We start from the raw sequence: 24,852 nt of genomic DNA, 5'->3' as shown, positions 1-24,852 counted from the left end.
CCCAAATCACTCCTTCTCTCATCTAGGATTGTTTTCTTGCATAGCTATCCTCACAATCTGCAGTTGTTTTACCTGTTTATTTCTTTATCATTTGTCTTCTACTAGCTCCCTAAGAGTTGGAACCATATCTGTTTTGTTCATTGCTATTCTCCAGCCAACAGGATACCACACCCATAACAGAGACTCAATAAAGATTTGTCAAATGGATTAATAAAGTGGTGACAAGGGAATAGAAAATTATATCATACCAGGATTTTTTTTAAATAAGCAAAATCAATATGCCGTCACGTGGAAAAATACTCATGACAGAGTAAATTTTATAAATGCAAATGGCAGAACAATCCTACTTATATTTTAAAATGCATTTGGATATCCATAGAAAGAAAAAAGTGACCTCTGAGGGACACCTGGGTCGCTCAGTCGGTTAAACGTCTGCCTTCAGCTCAGGTTATGATCGCAGGGTCCTGGGATTGAGCCCCATGTCAGGCTTCCTGCTCAGTGAAGAGCCTGCTTTTCCCTCTCACTCTACCCTTCCCTCTCACTCTGGCTCACTCCCTCTAGTGCTCTCTCTCTCTCAAATAAAGAAATAAAATCTTTAAAAAAAAAAAAAAGTGATCTCTGAGAAAAAGAGATAAAGTACATAGGAGGCCTCAGGCTGAGGGAAATATAACTTTTGATTTCATATTTTGTATTTTATGTATTAATATTTTGCAGCATATTAAAAAATTAAGTTTGTAAAAATGTATATAAAAGAAAATTAATGAGTCATTCTTCTATTTTTTATGAGTCATTATTCTTAATCACTGGCATGTTCGGGACTTCCAAAGAAGGCACCACACATACAAACATGGTACAATTTTCAGAGTAGAGATTCCATCACTTCAACCAAATTTTCAATGGATTCTAACAGAAAGAATTCCTGTTAGTAGCAGGTTATGTGGTTTTCTCCAGGACACAAAGATGGCTCTTTATCTTCCTTCCCAATTATCTTCCACTCTGCCCTCATTTTCTTGAGCTGATAAAGTTCAAAATATATGGTATATTGTTCCAAAATATTCTATAATAAAAATCTTCTGCAGTGCAGTAACTTCTGAAAACACAGCACACTATTACTAAACTCCTTTGAGAATTATAACACATTATCCATCTTTAAACATCTCATGAAGACCAGAAAAAGCTGTTTATCTCCAAACCCAGAATGTCTCAAAGACACTGGAACAAGTAACACTTTTTTCTTGACACATCTTTTAAAGTCTTGCAGCACAGTGTGGCTCCACACAACTGGTGGGGGAAAATCTATAGGAGGCTATGAGCCAAGGTGCCAACTCCCCTCTGCTACAACAGTTATTCTTTCTACAGCTGCCTGGAGTGGTCTTGGAGTTTCCATCTCTAGGCAGCTTCCATCAGCTCATCTACATCTACTCTCAACTTCAAAATGCATACCTGTTCTGAGCTCACTATGACAGCTCATGCAGCATTTCTAACTACCTTTGGGATGTTTCTACTTAAATATTTGACCATTACCTCTGATTCAAGTGGCTAAACTGAAATCATTTATTGCTCCTCCCAGAGTCTCTCCGTTTCTTTCTCCAACACCCTGATTCTTCTGGATTCCTTGATAAATAACTTTAATTTGCCCTAAAAAAATATTTATTTATTTATTTTTGAGCGAGAACAAGAATGAGAGAGAGGAGAGGAGGGGCAGAGGGGGAGAGAGAGAATCTCAAGCAGATACCCTCCTGAGTGCAAAGCCCTATGCAGGGCTTAATCTCTCCACCTTGAGATCATGACCTGAGCCAAAATCAAGAGGCCACTCAACCAACTGAGCCACCTAGACACCCCAATTTGCCTTTTCTTTCAGTCCATAAATCCAGCCAGTTGCCTATTTTCATTCTTTTGATCACTTATTCCAACCTGTTAAGGTCAATTTGGATCCAGATTCTATCATGCTTGTCATTTGGGCTCATCCATCAATAAAAATGTTTATTGTTTTAAGACCTATCTAAAGTATAATATCTCAAAAGTCTTCCCTGATATTCACTCAAATCCCTCACAATTAATCATTTTGCTTATAATTTCATTACATTTTTATGCTTCTTTTATATAGCCTTGCCACAGTCTGATATAGTATGGTTCATTTAGTTTTTAAAAAGATATTTATTTATTCCTGAGAGACACACACACACACACACAGAGAGAGAGAGAGAGGGAGAGAGAGAGGGAGAGAGAGAGAGAGAGAGAGGGAGAGATAGAGGCAGAGACACAGGCAGAGGGAGAAGCAGGCTCCATGCAGGGAGCCCGAGGTGGGCCTCCACCGGGGACTCCGGGGTCACGACCTGGGCCGAAGGAGGCACTGAGATACCTGGGCTGCCTGATATGGTTGATTTTAAATGTATGCCACCTTGTGTGTCCAAGAAGGCTGCCTGAGCTCCAGCCTTCACCTTATACATTTCAAGTACTAGGAAAGAAGAAGGGCAAAGAAGATACATTGTCTGCCTTATAAAAAGATGCGAAAGACAAAATGCGCCAGACAATTAAGGAGATAATTTTCAGGCTATTGCAATAAGGAGCATACCTTAGATCCTAAGATCCAAGTGTCATCACAGTGTAATTTTGCCTTTGATTTCTAGGGAGACATAGATAAGTCGTAGGTGAGATGATTTAGGCCTGGGACCTTTTTGCAATTAGGGGAAATCTCAGTCAGCTGAACAGGAAATGCTTATCTCTGTTTTTAGCTCTTTCCCGGCAAAGACTTCTAATATCAGCTAATCATTCATGAGACAAAGAATGAAATGTTGGATACATCTGAAACCAATGTGTTATGTAGTCAATTCTATCTCAAAAAACAGGGACTTGCAGGAACTGTGGCCTCCTCAGGGGTTTAGATAAACACAAGGAAATCATCTGAGAGCCTTATGGGAGTCTTATCTAAGTCTTTGAGGAGAGAATTGAAGTAATCCTTTTCCTGGAACACAAAAAGGTAGTGGGGAGGTGTTCAGCAAACAAGAAGGTGAGGGAATTTCTTAGTCATCATCGTCTTACTGGAGCACAGGCTCAGGTGACGTTCAACATCCTTAGAGGCTTCCTGCAAGTCTCACACAATACTTTGGTCAACTCTGGTTGGCCAGCATTTAATCATGTGGCTGGTCTAGCTTTAGGGGAGGCTGGAAAATGCAGTCTTTTCAGTGGGGTGCAATAGAGCTGATAAAAATGGGTACTATTGTGGGGATCCCTGGGGGGCTCAGTGGTTTAGCACCTGCTGTCAGCCCAGAGCTTGATCCTGGAGTCCCAGGATCAAGTCCCACATCAGGATCCCTGCATGGAGCCTGCTTCTCCCTCTGTCTGTGTCTCTCATGAATAAATAAATGAAATCTTTTAAAAAAAAATGATGGGTACTATTGCTAAACAGAGAAAGATCTAACGTTGAGAGCAAGCTAGCCATCCCTGGATGTGACTTATCCAGACCCCATAATAACCACTGTCTCTTTTTCCTCTCCTACCTGCCTGCCTATCTATACTCTGGTGCCCACAGAGTAGCCAAAATTCTTCTAAACTGTAAAACAGATCATGTCCCTGCTTGCTTAAAACTCATCAGTTGATTTAAGAATAAAATCCAAACTGAAAAGGCCCTGAATAATCTGGCCTTTGCTTATCTGCAATTTATCTTCTAGCATTTCTTCTCCTTACATATGAAGATCCTGCCAAACTTGTTCCTGTCATGCTTTTTATGCAGAGCAAGTCCTTTCTATTTCATTTTCCTTCTAGAATGTTTGCCGTCCTGTCCTGCCAAATTCTTCACATAATTGCCCTATTTCAAGCTCAAATGTCACCTCTTCAAAGAGCCTTTGATTTTCCTATCTAAAATTACTTCCCCCAATTACTCTCTTAGCTCATGGTTTTTCTTCTTTAGAACACTCGTTCATTTGTTTATTGACCTTGTTTTCCATAAAAAGGCAGGGACTTGGCCTAATCTGTTTACTGCTATATTCTCAGGGCCAAAAACAGTATATGGTGCATAGTAAGCTCTCTCTCTCTCTGCCTCTCTCCCTCCCCATCTTTCTCGATCTCTCTCTCTCTCTCTCTCTCTCTCTCTATATATATATATGCATTATTGTGTGTATGTATATATACACATAATTTATATATGTATAATTTCATATATGTACAATTCATACATATCATATATTATATACATAATATGTATGTGTGTATATACATATATTTGTGTAGGATTTATTAACCACAAAAAGATTGGCGTATCAGTAAAAAATGTCTATTATGCCATAGAATAAGTATGAGCTAGACATATTATTTATTTAACCAATGGATAATACTTAAATGCATAAAAAGCTTTAGGAAAACCTGGCCACTCCATGAACTCCCAGGCATGTTGGAAGCCACTTGCATAAAAGAAAATATTCTTGTTTCAGGAATTAATAATCTGGCTTTCAGTAGTGAAAGGGAACAAACTCTTACCTTGTCTCAAACACCATTATATTTGTGAAAGAGCAATAAGTTTCTGTCGAGTTAAGCCATTGTTAGTTATCTAGTTCCCCCACTCTGTCAACCTTTGGTTATACACTATCCAACCTTAGTCTGAACTGACACATCACCTAAGAAATGATGACTGTCCTATAGTGATCATAATAGAGAAGCACAAAAGTGCAGGGATTTGGGATGTATTTTGGGGTAAGAATCAGCTCTTCCTGGTCATGCATCAAACATGTGGTATGAGAGATTTGAGTCCTGCAGTTTTGGCTTTTGCAATGAGGCATATGGTAATTTTATTTACTGAGATGCAGGAGGACTCCTGGAGGGGGAGGGAAATGAATTTAAAAGGGATGATACAAATGTACTGAATAGCTGTATAAATGTGGGCAACGACAAAACTTCACCTGTTTCCTCTTTAGGATCACCAGCTGGGCCTGAGAATTAAATTAACGTAACACAGATTAACAGGGGACCAGCATACAGAGTTATTTAATATAAGTTTTATGTAACATAGGAGCCCTCATAAGTAAATGAAAAACCAAAGAAGTGGTAAAATCCAAATGCCTTCAAACTAGGTTAAACAAAGAAAGACAATGTGGAAAAGTAAGTAAAATGTATTGAGGAGGCTAACAGAAGATAAGCTCTTTTAACAAGGTCCCTTTGTACAGAATCCTCTCTGCCTCCACTCTGGGTCTCTGGTGGTAAGAATGTTTTTTTCCTCCCAATACAGATAGGAGAGGGCAGCTTTCACCAGGGAGTTTTATCTCTTGCTTTCAGGAAGACAAGGAGAGGTCATAGTTCACTTCTTGAACCTGCTGGTTTTCAAGTGCTTTTCATTCAAAATATTCCTTATGCACAGTGGCATATTTTGCACATCATAGCCTGCCACTATTCAGTATTTAAAAGCATAGTCTTGATGATTACGTGTTTTTCTATCAATAAATTATAGAATTTTGGAGGCCTGCAAAAAAAAAATGTTGAAAACTTATCCTGTTTTCAATAAAAGATTTTTTTCTGGGATCCCTGGGTGGCGCAGCGGTTTGGCGCCTGCCTTTGGCCCAGGGCACGATCCTGGAGACCCAGGATCGAATCCCATGTCGGGCTCCTGGTGCATGGAGCCTGCTTCTCCCTCTGCCTGTGTCTCTGCCTCTCTCTCTGTGTGACTATCATAAATAAATAAAAAATAAAAAAATAAAATCTTAAAAAAAAAAGATTTTTTTCTAAATAGTAAGACATACATGTTCTTAATTGAAAAGACTCATTATCACTAAAAAGAAAAAAAAAATTTCCAAATAAATCTAATAAAAATAATGCAATACCTTTCCAAAATCCCAACAAGATTTTTATGGAATTTTACAAACTGGTTTGTAAGTTTGTCAGAAAAGGAATAACTTGTTTTGTTTTGTTTTGTTTTAGAGATGGAGCGCAGGCAGAAGCAGAGGAGGAGGGGCAGGGAGAGAGGGAGAGAAAGAATCTGAAGCAGCGCTGAGCCAGATGAAGGGTGGGGACTGATCTCACAACCCTGAGATTGTGACCTGAGCCGAAATCAAGAGTTGGATGCTTAACTGACTGAGCCATCCAGACACCCTAATAACTCTTTTTTTTTTAAGAAGGTCAATAGGAAGAGACTTTTATGAGTAGGGAAAGAAAAATATGTGTCATCACAATAATTTTTAAAAGGCAGCACAATGGTCAGATGCCTAGGTGGCTCCGATTCTTGATCTCAGCTCAGGTCTTGATCTCAGGGTCATGAGTTCAAGCTCTGTGTTGGGTTTCACACTGAGTGTGGAGCCTAGTTTTAAAAAAGATAATAAAAAAAATAGAAAATAAAAAGGTAGCATGAGCATAGAAACAGATACTCTGATAAAACAGAGTTCAGAAACACGTGTGGGAATTTAGTTTATGACAAAGGTGACAATTTACATTAGACAAAAAATATAGCGATATAGTTAATAACTATCTTTTTAAATAAATATCTTTGATGCAATTATCTATACATGGAAATGAATAAAAATAAACTTCTATTTCATACCATAGATAAATTTCTAATGAAAAGCTAAATATAAAGGTCAAATCTTTTTTGAGTAAAGATTTTAAAAAATAAATATTTATATCATGAAGGTCTTCCTCAGTAACTCATAAAACTCAGAAGTCAACTCAGATTTGACTAAGAGATTTCAGGCTTCTATAAAGACAAAAACAATATACAGAGATAAAGCAGTACATAGGGAAGAAATATATACAGCATAAAATCAGGCAAAAACCTACTGGCCCGAACAAAAAAAGAGCTTCTGCAAATCAGTAAGAAAAAAGAAAGCAGTTCATGGAAGGAAAAAAGAAATGCCAATAAATACACTAAAGATGCCCAACTCTCTAATAATTATGGAAATCCAGACAAAAACAATAAAACTTGTAAAATTAAAGGATGGAAAAGACGAATAATATCTAGTGTTAAAGAGGACTTGGGGAAATAGGCATTTTCATACACATTTACATTTTGTAAGTGGGTAATTCCTTTTCTGATAGTGAATTTGATCATTTCTATCATTATTTTAAATGCACGTACTTTGTGATCCAGCTCTCCAAAACTTTGCCTGAGAATAGTACTTGCATACCTTTTGATGAAATATGCGCACAGATACTACTGTTGCATAGTTTAAAATGGCAAAAAGTTAAAAATGTCCAAAATAGAGGGATGATTGAATATATTAATTTAAATAATACACTACAATCTGATGCAGTGATTAAATGAAATGAAGCAGATAACCATATTCTATAGAAATTGACAAACTGATTTTGCAGTACATATGGAATTACAAAGGACACAGAATAGCCAAAACAATCTTTAAAAAGAAAAATAAAGTAGGAGAAAATATCTCCAAAAAAGGCAAGGTACAGGATAAAATGAAGAACAATACTTTTCAGACTGTAATGTTCTTAAGATTCACATGAGGAGCTTGTTTAAAAATGAAGGTTTTGGGGGCTACATTCCCAGAAATCCTGGCAATCCAGGTGATTTGGATGTATTTACAACCATCCTTCAGAAGCAGCATCCCAAATTCATGCTTTATTTTTTCAATGGTTAAATATATCTGCGTACTCCAGGTAATAGACGTAGCCTACTTAAACAGCATTTATGTATGTATATTATATACTTATATGTACTTCTCCGTACATTTTTATACTTCTCTGTACATATTATAGTACATATTATATACTTCTCTGTGTTTATTTTTCGGTGACTACTGCCAGCTGTGCTCTGTTTAAAACCATAGAACCCACCCTTTGCCCGTCTCTATCTCCTGGTGAATATGAGTCTCATTTAGGACATCACTCCAATTCATAATTTTTTGGTCACTTTTAGTATTAAAATAAGTACATTTTAATTAAGCATTAAATTAATAAGTTTTAATTATATATAGCACATAGTATTATAGTATTTTTTAGTATATTTTAATTAAGTATTAAATACGTATATTTTAATACTAAAATTCAATATAAGACTAAAAACTGGATATTAAAATAGGCTCAGTTATTAAAATTCTGGGCTATTCCACTGTAAAACTTAGATCTCATATTTGATTAAAAACTTTCTTCCTCTCCCATCTCCCAGATGAAGACTTGTGAGGTTAGCAATTTTGAGTGCAGGAGAAAAGCATCCTCTTCTCTCACGACTTGCCCTTTGGGAGTAACACTCAACTCAGGAGCACGAAGAGGGAAAAAGTAGACAGACTGTCAAGATGATATTGCCGCCTCTTTTTCATTGGTTATCATGGGCTTTTGACTGTTTGCAGATATCAGTGGGAACTGAAGGTGATGTTATCACATCAACAAAGGAATCATGATGCATTGATAAAGGAATCAATTCAAAACAGTTTCTACAGGCATAGGCTAGTACCACACTCCTCTCCCGCTGCCCCAACACCCCAATTCCCCCTCCACCCCCCCACTGCTGGCCCACAGCCTATGATCCCTCACTTCACCTATTTATAATCTGTGCCTATTTGTACACAGAGGATCTATTGTCTGTACTTCTCAGGAAGTACACAACAAAGCGTTTGGTAATGATATCCTCAACGTCAGGCCATACCATATCACCACATGGTTTGGTTTGGGTTTCTCAGGAGCAGAACCTAAGACAGGGATTTGGGGTGTAACTACAGTTGACCCTTTGACAATATGAGGTTGAACTACATGGATCACTTATGTGTGGATTTTGTTTTTATAAACATATTATAGCACTGTAAATGCATTTTCTCATCATTTTCTTTTCTCTAGCTTGCTTTATCATAAGAGTATAGTATTTAATATATATAACATAAAAAATACGTGAGAATCAACATTTATGTTATTGGCAAGGCTTCCATTCAATAGTAGGCTATTAGTAATTAAGATTTTAGGGAGTCAAAAGTTATATCGGGATTTTCAACTACATGGGAGGTTGGCATCCATAACCCCCACAGTATTTGGGGGTCAAATATGGCTTACTTGGAGGTACAGAAGCACTTATCAAGAGGTGAGTTATTAAAGAAGGGACTACAAGAAGATATCTAGGTATCCAGGTATCTAAACTAGGTATCTCTATCAGACATTGGAGCTACATCCTATTGGGAGTGCTGGGAAACACATACTTCAGGGTTGTGCCACTTATGGGATATCTATACATCAACTGTTATATATCAATTGTTTCCTGTTAGTATACAGAATATAATTTATTTTTTAAATTGGTCTTGTGTCCTGTGATCTTGTTAAATTTACTTATTGGTCATTTAACTCTTTTCTAGATTTTTTAGAATTTACAGCTCATGTGTGCAAATTTGATTATTTTGTCTACAATACAGTTTTATTTCTTCTTTTTCAATCTGTATGTCTTTTATTTATCTTTATTTTTGGCTTTATTGCAGTGGATAGGGCCTCCAGTATAATTTCAAAAGGAATAGACATCCTTCCCTTGCTTCAAATCTTAGGCATAGAACATTCAGTCTTTTATTATTAATTATAAGGTTATGGGTAGGTTTTTCATAGATGTGCTTTATTAGGGTGAGGGATTTCCCTTTTCTTCCTTAGTTTGCTGAGATTTTTCACTCTAAATGAGCTAATTTTGTGAAATATCTTTTTTCTTCCCACTGGTTAAGATTATATGATTATATGATTACATGATACAAGATTACAATTATATGGTTTTCCTACTTAATTCAGTTAATATGACAATCACTTTGCTTGATATTAAAATGTCAAATCAATCTTAACTCCATTAATTGGTTATGTTGTATCATCCTTTGTGTATATTATTAGATTTTATTTGCTCATATTTTGTTAAAGATTTTGCATCTATGATCATGAGGAAATAGAAGTTAATGTTATTCCTTTCCTGTAAGATCTTTGGTTTTGGTGTGGGCTCTAAGCTGTGCTGCCTTAGGAGAGGGATGATGTGGGTAAAGTCAAGCTGTTCCTCTTACCAATCCAAATTCATGTGTCCAAATTTGTTTGTTTGTTTGCTCTAATGGTGTGCTGGATCCTGTCCTCTGGAAACCTGTGCTTCTACAAATGCTCTCTCAGATGTGAGTGATTAGCTAAGACAGTGTTTTCCAGGGGCTTCCAGATCATAGCTGAGTGAGGCTGGATCTGGTTCATGAATGGCTGGCTGCAGAGTCCACAACTGCTGCTGGGGTCTGTCTACCTGTTACTCTATGCATGGGTAGGCAAGATTCCTCCTGGATTCCTTGTTATATGGTGCTGGAATCCCACAGCTCCCTCAAGGGCATTTTTGTCTGTGGATAGATGCTGAATTTTTGTTCAGAGAGAAGTACAAATATGATGGACATCTTATACCACCATGATACTGACATCACTAAGAAATTTCATTTCAGGTATTGTAATTTTTCAATGCTATAAGTTCTGTTGTATTTTAAAACAGATATTTAAAATTTAAAAAAAAAATCTTCCATATTCCTATAAAGTCTTGAGTATAATTATAATAGCTTTTTAAGAGTCTTTATCTACTAATATCATCATCTCTGCCATTTGGGGATGTTTCTGTAGCCTTCCCCCCAACCCTGGGTATGGGTCAAGCAATTCAGCTTCTTTACATATCCAGCAATTTTTGGTTAGATGCTAGACATTATGATTTTTGTATAGTTGAGTGAATTTTGTTTTCTTTCTTTAGAGATCTTGAACTTTGTTTTGGCAGACAGTTAAGTTACTTTAAGTTACTTTCATCCTCCTGAGAGTTGTCTTCAGCCTTTGTTAGAATACGTCTTTGGCACTGCAGTCTTTACTCTAGGACAATTGAGTCCCAGTACTAAGGCATGACTCTTTTGAGGTCTCTAGTGAATTCCCTGTGTATTTAACAGGTTTGTCCTTCTCTGGCTAATAGGAATTCCAATATCTCCCAACCCTGTTTGAAGTGTAGGAAGTTTGGGGCAGCCCGGGTGGCTCAGCAGTTTAGCACCACCTTCAGGGCCTGATCCTGGAGACCCGGGATCAAGCCCCACATCGGGCTCCCTGCATGGAGCCTGCTTCTCCCTCTGCCTGTGTCTCTGCCTCTCTCTCTTTCTCTCTCTATTTCTCTCTTTATGTGTGTGCCTCTCATGAATAAATAAATAAAATCTTTTTAAAAAAATGAAGTCTGGGAAGTTTTTAGTTTATAGGTTTCTAGATGTTGTTTTTGGCTGGTCTTGTAGAGTTCGTACTTAATGCATGACCAGAAATTAATTCAAAGACTTAAAGTGATTTCTATGCAGATCTCTCAAGCTTTTTTTTTTGCATGGTTCCTTAGTACTTTTCCCTGAAAGTTCTCAGCCATCTTAACCTCCCCAAATTTTGAAACTGTCTTTTCATCTCAGTGAGGCAGTTGTTTTTACTTATTTTGTTTTGTTTTCTATCTATGCTGTAATGTGGAAATTGCTTTCGAATAAAAAGCTGAAATAATCATAGGGTTCATCTTATTTGTTTCTCTTCTTTCAGGCATCACATTTCTGCTGTTTCATATATTTTATGCAGTTTTCTGGTTGTTTATACAGAAAGCAGATCTTATGCCACATACTTCTATAGGGGAGGACATTCTTTTCATCAAGTTGAAAATTAAAACTTAAATCCCAAAAACTTCTTTGGAAGTTCTGTGCCCATTATGGAGAGTTTTTTACTGTTGATCCACAGGATAGAATGGGTTATCGATTTCATTACTTTCCCTCTTACAAGCCATTACCTATAGAACTATTCTTTTAGGCATCTTGCTTTGAAATTCAATTATTCCTGAGTTCAGATCATTTTGGGTTAGATGTCTCTAGAAAATAAATCTTTTATTTTCTATTTGGATGGTCTAACAATTCTCTTTTCAGTATTTATTTATTTATTTATTTATTTATTTATTTATTTATTTATGCTACTCAACCATATTCTGAAGATATTTTCTCTTAATTTTTTGATATTTTTAAAATTGTTTTTTTCATTCATTTTCAAATCCAACTGATGTTTTATTCGCACCATTATGTCCAGTTATGATATTTATTATTTCTTTGACTTTTTCAGTTATTGTAAGCTTATTTTAAGTCCTTTTCAGATTGTTAAATCACTTGTAATTTTTAAGTCTTAATTTTCCTAGTGGTTCTATCTACCGACACTTTCACCTTGTTATTTGTTTCTTATATGGTTTAAAAGTTTTGGTTATAGGTAAACAGTAGTTTGTGTTTTCTTATAAAAACATCCTTTGGATTTCAACATTTATGAATTAGATTTTACTTTAAAATTTTAAAGTTTTTGCACCAACGTGTGGCAGAAATTTCAGGCTAGTTTGTTCCCAGCTGGTTTTTAAGTGCCTTTCCCTTTAATACACTGATAAAATACAACAGAGGTTCCTTATGCTTTTCTTGGCTGAGTTCATCAGTGAAAGTGGCATCATGCAAAGGTTTACTTCTGGCAGGCCCTCCACATGAGTCCCAGATGTGCGTTAGTGTTCTGGTCCCCCACTGTCAGGTTTCTAGCAGGGTCTGAATCCTTATTAGCAGCAGCTGAATCATTATTCATATATATATATATATATATATATATATATATATGTGTGTGTGTATACACATCTATACACAATATACATATGCACATACATACACAGAACAAATACATATATACATATTCACACATTTGTATATTTAAATATTTAACATTTCAATACATTTATGGTGGGAGGATGTGTCTTCTATATCAGCTTAGCTGACATATAACTAAAATGTGCCTGAAATCACTTTAAAATGTTAGGATTTCTATGTGTATGCATGTGTGCTGCCATGTGAGCAGGGGAGAAGATAAAGGAGCAGGTTTTTTTTTTTTAAGATTTATTTATTCATGAGAGACACACACACACACACAGAGAAGCAGAAACACAGGTAGAGGGAGAAGCAGGTTCTCTGTGGGGAGCCTGATGTGGGACTCGATCCCAGGACCCGGGGAACATGATCTGAGCTGAAGGGAGACACTCAACCACTGAGCCAGCCAGGTGCCCCTTGTTTTTTTGTTTTTGAATACCACAGGAAACTTAGCACACCTAGTGATGAATTTGCATGTCTCCTCTACTTCAGAAATACTCTTCCTTTTAGTCCAATTCTACAACTTCCCCCTTTTGCACTTTCCTCCAACCACACACCAAATCCTTTCCTATGTGTATTTAAAAAAATTTCTCCAACTCATCCACTGCCTCCTTCTTATTTCAGGCCTCTATTTCACTGGATTCAGGTAATATCCCCTTAAAGAATCTGCATCCAGTCTTCTCCCCACTGCTCCATCCAGATGGCACAGTTATCTCTCTTCAACATAGTCTAATTATGTCACTCCTCTTCCTAAAATGACTAATGGTTTCCAACTGCTCTGGAGATGAAGGCCAAAAGACTTCACAGGTCCTAAAAGATCCCGCATGTTCCACTCTTGCCTCATTCTCCAGCCTCACATACCACGTATCTTTAGCATGCTGACCTTTCAATTCCTCTTCAATTTGTAGAGTTCCTCACAATTAGAGGCCTTTATCTATATTACTTGCTAGATCTGTAATGTTGTCCTGGAAAATTATAATTAAATAGTGATTCTTGCAATTGCTTGCTAAATGTCTATTTTCTCCTCATTGACTGTAAGTTCCATGAGGATAGGAACAAATTCCAGCTCTCAACAAGGTACAAGTTGCTCAACAAATATTTTTTTTTTTTGCAGGAAGAAAGGAAGGCAGAACAGAAGAAAATGAAATAACAAGAGCCTTAATTTGAATCAACTTTTGTTAAAGTGAAATTGATACAAGTATAAATAAGAGTGAATAATTGACCTTATATTATATTTTACTTTTGATGGAAGAGGAAAAATGAATATCTTTTCTCAGTAAGGAAAGGAGACATATCAAAAAGAGGAAAATGGGAGAAATCAGTTTATGGACTTTACTATATACTTCATGTTTTAACTCATTTACTTACCATGGAGTGAAGGAAAAAGTTCCAATGTGCGATCCTGAGATAATTTCCTCCTGCCTCAACAAATGTAGCCAACTCTGCTTAGAACGATTTGTCATATTTTTGGAACACTGTTTTAGTAATGGTGACTTAAAACAGCAACTTTTTTGGTGTTAATTTATAATTAAAAATTACCTGTTTTTAAAGCTTCTCTCTGCGTTTTTTTCTTTCCAAAGTAGAGTTTTTACTTGATATTCTGCTTTTTAATGAATAACACAGTATCCATTCTGGCAGCCTTGTAGAAATTATTGATACTTACAGTAGAGGGCAGTAGAGGAGCACATCTCAGGATGAAAATCCAGGGCGGCATCCAAAGTCCCTTTGTCAGGGCTCCCCTTGGAATGATGTGTGGCTAGGTCACTGAAAGGAAGACTTAATCAATTTGAGAAGCTTTAAGTTGAGGACAGATAGTAAGTACAAAGTCACTAAATGTCTCAAAATTTGGAAAACTCACAGAATTTTTAACAGGTTGCTTTTAAAATGATACGTTTTATATTTTAACCTCATGAACAGGAATACACAATTATTGGCAACAGCAGACTCTAGCTTTTCTTATTTATTCTGTAATAATTCACTCTTACTCTGATTGAAAACACAAAAGTGATGAATTTTAACAAATTGGGTTTGTGTTCATTACATAGACGAAGGGAGGTTAAGTATGAACTCTAGACATTTGTAATCTTTTCAAAGATCCCTGCCTATGGGATTTATTTTTACATTATGTAGTCTAATGTTTTCCTCATTTGGTTGAGTGACCCAGGAAGGTTACTGAATTTGGAGAAATCAAGTCTGCAGTACTGTACACCTTGCATTCTGAGCCAGGGAAAGTGAATCGTGGAGGCATGTTCCGAACGATTCCAAAGATACTTCTACTGACTGAAGCAGTTCAGTGCAGTACTCAGCGAGGATGAGGCCATCAAGTTAGAATATGTAGGTTCAATGGAATTTATATAAAGCCCTAAAGTCTGTAAAGCTTGACAGAATGGAGCTATCATTTTTTTAAAGGTTCCCTGTCACAGGAGGTGGTATAAGTTGAAAGACAGCACATAAGATAGTCTGGCTTATACATTTGGGTGCCTTCTGGGTCAATCTCACAGGGAATTACTGTTAAAAGCCACTCTTACCTGTATACTTAATTAGAGGGAAGTTTATTTAGAGTGGTTCTGTCCATAGTACTTGAGAGACTTTGATAGCTCTAAGTACAAAGGCAAACCACAAAATAATGGCCTATCAGATTATTGATCATAATATAATTCCATGCTTTATAGAGACTTAGATATATTTTTTTCCCCACATATCTATATCTCTGATGATAGGAACGTCTCTAATTAATGGCAGATTGTAGCCATAGTAGGTAGGAAAACAGTTTTCATTGCCTGTGAGTTCACAGCTTGGATATAGCTTTTCTTTTCTTTTTTAGATTTTTAAAATTTATTTATTCATGAGAGACACAGAGAGAGGCAGAGATCTAGGCAGAGGGAGAAGTAGGCTTCTGCAGAGAGCCTGATGTGGGACTGGATCCCAGGATTCCCGGATTCTTTCTTCCTTTTTCTTTCTTTCTTTCTTTCTTTCTTTCTTTCTTTCTTTCTTTCTTTCTTTCTTTTCTTTCTTTCTTTCTTCTTTCTTTTTTCTTTCTTTCTTTCTTTCTTTCTTTCTTTCTTTCTTTCTTTCTTGAGAATTATTGTGCACAGGGAAAATCACAGAGACAAATCTGTCACATATTATTAAATAGGTCTAAATAAGGCTAAAAACAGACCTTTTAATAGTATCAAACAACAATTCCAAGGGATAAGACAGTGTTGTAGTTTATTTTTATTATTATTTTTTATGATAGTCACAGAGAGAGAGAGGCAGAGACACAGGCGGAGGAAGAAGCAGGCTCCATGCACCGGGAGCCTGATGTGGGATTCGATCCGGGGTCTCCAGGATCGCGCCCTGGGCCAAAGGCAGGCGCCAAACCGCTGCGCCACCCAGGGATCCCCAGTGTTGTAGTTTAAATAGTACTTTGTTCTCCTTAGTTACATGATGTATATCACAATCAGCTGTGTCTTGGATTTGATAAAATGTGATACTTCTATATTCATTTTATGAGTGGGGAATCTGAGGCCAAGAAAGTCTAAGAAGAATTTCCTAGGGTGCACAATAAAATATAGTTCCCTATCTATCACAAGTCACCACATATTCTAAATAGAGATGCTAAAAGCAACTACTTCTTCATTCTTACCTTCTTTGCCAATGAAAACCTCATTAGCAACTGTTCACATGCTTATAAGTATCAGTGCAAAAAGAAAGTTATGCCTTCATAAAAAAGAACCCAGGATGTCTATTTAGAACATAAGAACCAAAAAAAAAACAAAACACAAAAAACAAAACAAAACAAAAAAAACCAGAACATAAGAACCAGTGTGTAATAAAATAGGGTCATGTCACCAAAAATAAATTCTTAAAAAAAGTAAGAATTAAAAAGGCTAACCAATTAGTCATTAAGTTTAACACATTGGTTTTTTTTTTTTTAAGATTATTTATTTATTTATTCATGAGAGACACACAGAAAGAGAGGCAGAGACACAGGCAGAGGGAGAAGCAGGCTCCATGCAAGGAACCCGACGTGGGACCTGATCCCGGGACTCCAGGATCATTCCCTGGGCCAAAGGCAGGTGCCAAACTGCTGAGCCACCCAGGGATCCCTTAACACATTGTTATAACAAATCTATGCAGCTATAGGAAGTTCACAGAGTAAGGTTCCTTAAAACTCTTAGAAAAGTTTAAATGTTAAGCCTGTCCAAAACTTGATTGCCTGAACAACATCCTTAAGTGCTCTATAATTTTAAAAAAATGCATAGATAAAAAGAGACAAATGGAATATTTTATTACAAACATATAGCCTCTTGTGTCAACAATTTCACATCTCTTGACGTTTAGGTAGTCTCAAGAGTGTGGGATGCAACTTGGAAATCAGTGCACTTTGAAGGCCTACTGGCCCCGTGAAGCAAGCTCCAGGTGTATTTTATAAGACCACTTGACAGTTTTAATGTCCAACTAAGCATCAGGCTTTGGATCCAGTTCAAATTCACACATAGCCTTTACCTCTGGCAACCAAGTTCCAGATGCAATCCTCATTTATCACATCCCCCCCAAAGGAGGAGTTTTCAGATGCTATGGGCATGCATGATTATGTAATCTGAGATTTTGTTTGATTCAGCACAGTGCAAAAACAAAGACGGAATTCGAATTTTAATACTGTCATTTGAAAGAAAGGCATTTTGTTATGTGACCTCGAGGATAAATTCCTCCCAGAGAGGTAGAGGCTATCCCGCGTTAGGGGTTCAGTGCTAAAGACATTATTTCCTGTAAGGTGCAAAGCCGTTAGCAAATAATGTGTGGCTGTGCATTAATAAGCAATGCGAATAGCTCTGTATTTTACCCCCTGGTGACTTACCTAGGACACATGGAGAGGGAAATGGTTTCTCAGAGTGGTAAAAGGTAGCAAAATATTCTATTCTCTACATTTCACCAATTAGATATTCACTCAATCTAACAAACATCTCTTTGGAATAACAATGTCATTTACTTTAATCAGAGAGGAACCTAGCTGAAATCATCTTCAGTGGAAAAGAGATTTAATTTAAAGGGAAAATTGAAGGAAATAGAAAAAAGGCCACAAAAGTGAGAGGAAAAGTATTCACAAATATATCTTTTTTCTCTCAGATGCCAAAAATAAATTTTTCTTCATATTAGGGCTTCCCTTGCTTCATGAAATTCTAGTAAATATGTCTTGGGAAGTTCTTGTACATAGATTGAGCTATTTAATCAGGGATTCAAGAAAACCAAGTTTGAAATGCTTTTTGTTGTTGTTGTTCACCTATAGTTTTATTTACTCCTTGACTTTAGACTGATTTAGGTTTCTCCAAGAGGTAGAATGAACAGAAGTTACTGGAACTGCTTTTGATTAAACATAAGGAAGAATTTTTAAATCTTGGACTTTTCCATAATGATGCACTCGGTTCTCTGTGACTCAAAGTTTTCCAGTAGAGGCTGAGCAGCTAGTTGTCAGAGGGGTTAGATGTTAAGATCACTTAACTTCTAAGACTCAGGATTTTCCAATTATTTTATAAAACGAACAAAAAATGATGAATCTTCTAAACACTCTTTCATTTCATTCAGTAGTAAAATGCATTCAAAACAAGCAGTTATTCCATTTGTAAAGAACCAAATCTTTGGATATGCTGGTCATACAAAATCAACTGTTTAATATTGTCTTGGCTCAGTTAGAAACATGAAAGCTCTTTGTGACTTAAATTTTAGTGTATACACTTCATGGGTTTTCAAATTATTCTGTTTAGAATAACTTTCTGGGCTGAGGATTATATAGGTCAGCCCTAGAGAGAGATGTGCTTCACTAACCTGAAAGGATGAAGGAGCATCAGTGCTCCGAGGATATAAAAACCTATTCCTTGCTTAAGTTTTCATTTTCCGACAGGCTATAAATAGCTTCACTTAAGCAAAAGGAAGCATCCTAACTCATCTGTAGCAGATGAAGTCTTTAACACATTGCATCTGCTTTATTGGTCTGGTTATTTAGGTTCCGTTGTAGGCTGACATATGACAGAGTTCCCATTTATTTTATTTATTTTTTTTTTTTAAATTTTTATTTATTTATGATAGTCACACAGAGAGAGAGAGAGAGAGAGGCAGAGACACAGGCAGAGGGAGAAGCAGGCTCCATGCACCGGGAGCCCGACGTGGGATTCGATCCCGGGTCTCCAGGATCGTGCCCTGGGCCAAAGGCAGGCGCCAAACCGCTGCGCCACCCAGGGATCCCCAGAGTTCCCATTTAAATCTTAGAAGTAAAGAGCTTCAAAGGCAACCTTATTAAGGTTAATAGAATGAACTAACATGCCTGTGGTTGGGGAAAAGGTAATGAGACACACAGTAAATTGTTCACTAAATAGCTTGTCATCTGTGGGTCTGTGGTTGGACTTCCACCAATGGATCATTCTGTTGTCTGTAATGAGCATGATTTAAAAAATATTAAGGTACTCAAATATATGATATCATTCTATCATTTGTTAACTAGCATTCTGAAGGTCTCTCTTAAGTAAACATATTACTAAGTATGTTTTGTTAAACACATTACACAGATTGATGAGGTTATAGAAGTCATGTTTAAGCTTAAATGTCAATCATCAAACTTATAAAAAATACACAAAAATTTAGAATTGATTTGGGATGTTTTCAGTCTTTTGAAAAGCAAATAGATTGGCAAGTTTTAATTTGGTCTATTTGCTGTATTGTATTAAGGTAAAGCACATGTTTGGGGGTGCCTGGGTGGCTCAGTGGTTGAGCATCTGCCTTCAGCTTCAGATTCCGGGGTCCTGGGATCGAGTCCCACATCTGGCTCTTTGCAGGGACCCTGCTTCTCCCTCTGCCTGTGTCTCTGCCTTTCTCTCTGTGTGTCTCTCATGAATAAATAAATAAAATCTTTTTTAAAAAAGCACATGGCTGAAAAGAATCTTGAAATGTGGAATTAATCACTGCCTTCTGGAAAGAAGAAATGAAATATTTAACCATATCATTATTTTAACAACAGTACAAACCAATAAACACATACAGGAGCAAGTTGAAATTCTACAACTGAAAACATTTAAATAAATCACTTGGGTATTTCAACTGAAACTTTCTATATGGTTAGGTGGTCCGTTGTTTGTTTTTAACATCTTACCGTTCAAACACTAATAAGCAGCCTGTTCATTCAACTACCTCACTAATTAATGAAGTTTATTAGTTTCACTTGCAAGCATTTTGTCCAGGCAAGTTACCACTGTGCCACCATTAATAGTACCCTAGAAAGATAAAGATTGGATCTTGGAAAACCAATCTTTGAGATTGAAGTGCAATCTGAAGATAATATTATTACTTAATAATGCAAGATGAATCCATCATAATTTTGTATTTGTGGTCTTCAAGGGAATACCTGCTTAGTTCCTAATTAGAAGTTCCTAATTAGTGAAGCAAAGTGAAAACAGAAAGAGTACAAAAAAACTAAGATTGTTATTCAATCTCATAAAACATGTAGAAATAAAGGAAGTAAATATAATGATTACTAACTCAGAAAAGTCAAAGAATATATCTAGAAAAAGTGTGAAAAGAAGGTATGAGAAGAAGGCAAATGGTTATAGAAGTTACTTAAAGAGAAACCTGATTTTTCTCAATACCAAGAATCAAATACAGAGATATGAATAGAGCAATTGCTTCATTGTTGTCTTCATTGCTAGGTTTTGAGCTACAAGAAGAAAATCTATTATGTGTTAGAAATGAACTTGTAATCTGGTAAAGCATCCCATGGACCTCAAGACAAAAAAGTATTGCTTACGGGTGTATAATTGTAACATTTCATGAACACAATTATTTGACCATGAATTTCCATGTGGGGAGTATGATTTACTCTCAGCCAGTATGTAAACTTATCCGAAACGCAATAGCAAGTTTAGTTATTCTCAATGGAAGTTAGTGTGCTGGGATTTTTGTTATTTTGTCCCTCTGCATTTGTGAAAACATTCCAGAAAATATTTCCTTCATATTCTTCTATCCTTGTGCTACCTCTTTTGCCTTGTTAAGGTCTCTACTGTCAGCAGAAAGCCAAGAATTTTTTTTTTTTTTTTTTTGAGCAGTTTCCTCTAATCTTGCCTATCAACAAATATTTACTGGGATATCTACAACATAGAAGGTACTGGATTTTTGGTGCTATGAACTCATAATTAATAATAAAGAGTCCATCTTAGGTGCTGAATGAGTGGAATATGCCTGGAGAGAGAGACCACAGTAGGTTCGGTACAGAGTCATAGTAAACATCCCTGGGAGGATACCAAGGAAATTGGCAATCGGTTTCCTATAGGAGGGAAACTAGGAATTTGAAATAGGAAGGAGATTTATACTTTTCACTTATATCCTTTTGTATGGTTTTAAATATTTACTTGTGCTCATATAACTTTTTAAATCTATTTTTTTTTTTTTTCTAGTGGTAGTATACAGCTAGATTGTGAAGATCACTGAATTCCAAGCTAAGGAGTTACAATTTTTCTCTGCAAGCTCTGGGGACCAAAGATAATGTTGATGTGTTTCATATTAGAAAAAGTAATTGTGCTGCAATTCTGGAAATGCTGGAGCAATGAAAAATTAAATGAAAATGCATAATGTATCAGGCATTTTATGGAATAATTTTCTTTACTTTCCGGATTACTGATATGGTGCACTTAAAATTTTTTGAAAGCACCTTTATTGAGATATAATTCACACACCATACAATTTACCCATTTACAGTGTACAATTTCAATGGTTTTTCATGTAGTCACAGATATGTACAACCATCACTACAATCGATTTTAGAACATTGAATTGCCACGGGGTGCCTGGCTGGTTCATTTGGTAGAGCATGTGAATATTGATCTTGGGGGTCATGGGTTCAAGCCCCACGCTGGGGATAGAGATAACTTAAAGAAATAAAGTCTTAAAAAAACAAAATCCATTGCATTACCTCAAAAATACTCTTTAACTACCTCTTTTCTTTCTCCCATGACTCCCCCAACACCAAACAAGCATTTGAGCTGTAAGCAACTACTTCCTGTCTTACAGATTCCCCTCTTCTGGAACTTCATTGAATGAAATTTTGTCGTATGTGGACTTCTACAACTGGCTTCTTTTACATCTCATGTTTTTGAAGTTCATTGGTGTTGCACCACATATCAGTACATTTGTCCCTTTTATGGCCAAATTAAAAAAATCCCCTGTTGTATGGATATACTACATTTTGTTTTATTTGTCAGTTAATGGATATTTGTGTTAGTGCCACTTTTTGGCTGTTATGCACAAGTTTTTACGGAGATGTATTTTAATTTCTCTTGGATATATACCGAAGAGTGAAAATGCCAGGTCATGTGGTAACCGTATGTTAAATTTTTTGAGGAATTGTCAAATTGTTTTTTAAGGCAGCTGTACCATTTTGCATTCCTACCAGTAGTGTATGAGGGTTCTGATTTCTCTGCATGTTTGCCATCACCTGTTATTATCTGTCTTTTTGATTCTAACCATGCTTGTGGGTGTGATGTGGTATCTCATTGTAGTTTTGATTTGAAGTTCCTTGATGACTAAAGATTTTGAGATCTTTTCATGTGGTTGTTGGTCATTTGTATATCTTCCTTGGAGAAATGTCTATTCAACCCCTTTGCCCATTTTGAAAATTTGATTGCTGTCTCTTTGTTGAGTTGTAAGTTCTTTACATATTATGGGTATGAGTCCCTTATGATATATGACATACAGATGTTTTCCTCCATTCTGTGTGCTATCACTCTCTTCATGGCATCCTATAAAGCACAAAACTTTTTAGTTTGACAACCCCCAAATTATCTATTTTTATCTTTTGTTGCTCATTCTTTTAGTGTCATGTCTGAAAATCCTTTGCCAAATCTGAGGTCATGAAGATTTACCCTCCTGTTTTATCCTTAAGAGTTTTATACGTTAAGCACTTACATTTAGGTCTCTGGTCTATTTTGAGTTTATTTTTGTTTATGGTGTAAGAAGGATCTAATTTCTTCTTTTTTTTTTTCCTTTGCATGTGATTACCACTCATGCCAACATCATTATGTTGAAAAGACTGAATTATTTCTTCATTAAGTGGTTTAGGGATTCTTGTTGAAAATCAGTTGGCAACAGTGTGTCTGATTTTTTTTTTCTTCTGACTTTCAATTCCATTTCATTGGTTTATATGTCTGTCCTTGATTCAGGACCTTACCATCTTGATTACTGTTGCTTTGTTGTAAGTTTTGAATTTAGGAAGTCTGAATTCTCCTACTTTATTCTTCTTTTTAAAGATTGTTTTGGCTATTCTGTGTCCCTTGTAATTCCACATGTATTATAGAATCAGTTGGTCAATATCTATGAAAAATTCAGCTGGGATTCTGACAGAGATTGCATGGAATCTGTAGATCAGGTTAGGGAGTATTGATATTTTTATTTATTTATATCTTTAATTTTAATCATGCTTTATAATTTTCACAGTATAAGTTCAGCACTTCTTTTGTTAAATTTATTACCAAGCATTTTATTCCTTCTGATGTTATTGTAAATGGAATTGTTTTTCTTAATTTCATTTTTGGATTGTTCACTGCAAGTGTATAGTAACACAATTGGTTTTCCCATATTGATCTTATATCCTGTAACCTTGCAAAATTTACTTCTTATTCTAATAATTTACACTGTACTCTTGACATAAAAGAACAAAACCAAGAAGTATTTATCTATTTGAAGATGCTTGTATGGGAAGAAGGAGTCACGGCCATAACAATTGTGTCAAAATCTGTCTTTTTGGTTTATGTCTTTTTCCTACCTGTCCAGAGATGGTGTCTAAATTGTCAGTTCCCTAATATATAACCAAACATGTAAGGGTTAACTCAACTCATAGCAGACACTTGACTCTTCTGTATCTAGATTAAGGACAGTTGGTTGCTAAAAAATATGAAAGAAAAACGAAGGAAAAAAGGAAATACTAAATATATAAACCTTAATTTTTAACATTACTATATCCTTTGCCTCTCTGTCACAAAGGGAGAAAATCCTGAAGCAAGTTATACTTCCCAGCCAGGACTTATTTCCAGAGAGGAAAGTGCTGGCTAATTTTAGTTAGCTTACTAGTTGTTATTCACTTTGTAATATTGGATTGATTATTATTCCTTACTAGGAAGATTGACAATGAAAAATTAGATCATCTCTAAGGTTATTTGTACATAAATTTCTCAACATCATTTCTATTCTCCCAGTTTCTTCATGTGCAAATATCTGCCAATAGGATACACAGGAAATCATGGCTCTATTCCAGGTACATACTTGTAGTTTTAAATAGTTTTGTTTCCCCCACTTGATTCTCTTTTTATTTTTTTATTCATATTGTGATATTGTGGCTTGCCAAAAATGATTTTTGTTTCAATGTCTTATTTTTGTATTTGGTTGTAATTTCTTGGTGAAACTGTTTATCTGTCCTCCCTTCTTTACCTTCTTTAAGTAAGGCTTCGAAATCAACTCTAATCCTTTAAAAGTATTGTTGATCAAATTTACAAGCAGTTATATAATTCCATCTGTAGTAGTTGGAATCATTTTTTCTGGATAGAGAGGTCTAACTGTGAAAAGACCATTTTTCTTCTGGATTCTTAAAAGCTTCACTAAATTGGTGATATTCAAGTGAATTAAGTACAGAACAGTATCCCAAATTACCACCTCTATTCTCACTTTTTTTAAATGGGAGAAGGTCCGAGTGTGAGCCGAGCCATTAGAAGCTGTAGAAAGCAATATTCAAAACAGAAATTCTGAAAAAAAATCTATCATTAAAAAAATGAACAAAATTAACCCATGAAGAACTCTTTACAGGAGTAATGGCAGGTGTCATCATGTCCTTTCTCCTCTCCCCTCAAATACTCAAGAAATGAAAACTAGAGAGTGATAGATGCTTGCCATTGAGGTATTTTTGTTTCACTGCTGAACTTTTATGCAAAAAAAAAAAAAAAAAAAAAAAGCCCATCTTGATTTTTCCACAATGCATGATAATGTCATGAGTGAAATATTAGTTTTAGTTAGTTATTATTTAATAATATGTAAACAGAAAAAAACAAATAACTAATCAACGCAAGTTTCCATAAAGCTGAAGTATTATAAAAATATGAAGACATTCATGACTCGTTTTCCCCAGTCTTCCAACGAAAAGCTTTGGGGAAAAGTGAGTTTTCTGTGTTTTTAGAAAAGGAAATAGGCAGGTGGGTCAGATCCCATTCCTTTTTTTTTTTTTTTCTGTTCCTTGACTAAAGCAAAATTGGAGACAGCCAGCTCTTCC

Source organism: Vulpes vulpes, chromosome 7 (assembly GCF_048418805.1).
Source record: "Vulpes vulpes isolate BD-2025 chromosome 7, VulVul3, whole genome shotgun sequence".
Classification (NCBI taxonomy): Eukaryota; Metazoa; Chordata; class Mammalia; order Carnivora; family Canidae; genus Vulpes; species Vulpes vulpes.
This window is presented reverse-complemented; position numbering follows the sequence as displayed.